The sequence below is a fragment of the Salvia miltiorrhiza genome, chromosome 2, assembly GCF_028751815.1.
Source record: "Salvia miltiorrhiza cultivar Shanhuang (shh) chromosome 2, IMPLAD_Smil_shh, whole genome shotgun sequence".
NCBI classification, from domain to species: Eukaryota; Viridiplantae; Streptophyta; class Magnoliopsida; order Lamiales; family Lamiaceae; genus Salvia; species Salvia miltiorrhiza.
The window spans coordinates 41,512,319-41,514,440 of NC_080388.1; the positions used below are offsets into that span (position 1 = coordinate 41,512,319).

The following is a 2,122-nucleotide window of genomic DNA, read 5'->3' on the forward strand; positions in this document are numbered from 1 at the left end:
CAAATATAATAAATATCACATAAATTTCTGTCTAACAATTCTCCCACCATATAAGCATCAGATTCTTAATATCACCCAATTTTATACTAACTACATCACCAGGGACAAGAATAACAACATCTTCTTCATGGACTTATCAGGAAACCTTCTGTTCTAAACTCTTCTTTACTCTTCAGCACTGCCCGGTTCAAGATCCTACAGTTACACCAAAACACTTTTGTCACAAATGCCTCACTGCTGCACTTAGTAATTCACGGGACCGCCATGTAAAGATGTAATCTACAACATCATAAACCAAAGCAAAAATTAAAGTAGCACTTTCTAGTCCTGTCACTAAAAATTCAGAGAACTAAAAGGAGTTAACTTCAGAAAATCAGCATCCCAAGAGCAGCCACAACAATACCATACATAGCAGCAAATGTGAAACTGACGAAGATGCTAATTGCAATTGCGAAAATGGGAATGATAACAGATTTATATCCCAAGGCAAGGCCAAATATAACATTCGTGGCAGCATCCGTTCTGCAGGAATCAGCAACATCTTGTACAAGATTGCATAAGGAAATCCCAAAATCAAAGGAGCAAACATTAACCAAAAGGAAAGAACAAAGCAAGCTTCACAAGTATAAGGGAACTCCATCAGAAACAAAAAAAATTGCACCTGTAAGCATTGCTGGTGTAATATTCAGTGACAAATCCAATGATAAGTCCAGCTCATAGCCCAACGCATACACAGAGGAAGAGTTGCCTGCAATACATTATTAAATTGATAAGTAACGCTGATTACTATTGTGCTCTGCCTCTGCTTAGTTCTATGCCAGATATGGATCCAAAAAGCAAATAAAACAGAGTAAGAAGAACCACATGTCAAAGAGTCAATATGTTATCTTTATGGCAGAAATGGATACTTGTAGATATATGAAAAAAATTCGCAGACCTTTGTTCTCATGTGTCATTTGCTAGTCAAAGTCACTCAAGAAATTTGTGAAAAAAGCCAATGAGAGTGATCACAGAGAAAAAGACGCATAAATGTATTTTCTATCACCTGTATCCACTTAAAATGTTGAATCTCAAAAGTCCTTACCAATTCTTCACATCCTTTTTAGCACCAAAATTGAAGATTGTAAACGAGGTTGGCAAGCACGTCCATGTGACAATTGCAATACCCACTGTCATGAGTATAGTGGAGATGATGAGCTGCTTCTTTAATACTGGTTCGATTTCATTCACTGCATTGATTTCGAAAAAGTCAGTGGCGAAAAGAGTGGTGATTAAGCAAACTACGATTCCCATGGAACTAATGAGCAAAGGATAAGTCATGGCAGTGAAGTCATGAGTGATGCCGAACGAGGATATGGAGGCCACAACAAGAGCAACACAAGAGGATTCGGCATATGAACCAAAAAGATCATATCCCATTCCAGCAATATCTCTGACATTATCACCAACATTGTCAGCAATGACCAGCAAAATGTGACTAGAATTAACTTCAAAACAGAGCTATCAACCAAAAAGCATAGCAGATATCTTACAGCCGGATTTCTGGGGTCATCTTCAGGGATGTTTCTTTCAACCTTTCCAACAAGATCAGCACCTACATCAGCAGCTTTGGTGTAAATTCCACCTCCAACTCTCCCAAACACACAGAGAAGATAAAATGACCTAAAAGGCAGATTCAAAGATAGGAAATCGTTTATACATCAGCAAATATTTTCCTAATTCAAAGGCAATGCGGTAAATTTAAAGCAAAATTCAGAACACCGCGGTGAAAAACGGCGTCGTGGCGCCAATCGCCTGATTGAAGCTCATGGGCAAGTACTTGAGCGAGATGTTGCCGCTGACAACGGAAGCGTAGAAAATCAAGCCGAGTAATAAGAAAGACTCACTAAGATTCGAGAAAAATTCATCACAAACTATACACATTATACAATAACAGAGTAAAATTTGAAACAAATTCAAGCAAATTTGAAATTCTAATTCCAAAAACTTAAGAAAAAGCCTACTGTAATTCTAATTCTGAAAGAGAGGGCTTACCGTGTGCGGTGTGCGTAAGTTGCCGGTGGACAGACGGACGACGATCTGAAAAGGAAGTGGCGCGGCAGATCGTGGAGGCGCGGCGAAG

The 2,122-nt window shown here is 38.9% G+C and overlaps 1 pseudogene; it reads right to left on the minus strand.

Annotated features, from left to right (window-relative positions):
* Window positions 1–365: 365 nt before the first annotated feature.
* Window positions 366–1,697, minus strand: LOC131008475 (pyrophosphate-energized vacuolar membrane proton pump 1-like; annotated as a pseudogene).
* Between the last annotated feature and the right edge of the window lie 425 nt (window positions 1,698–2,122).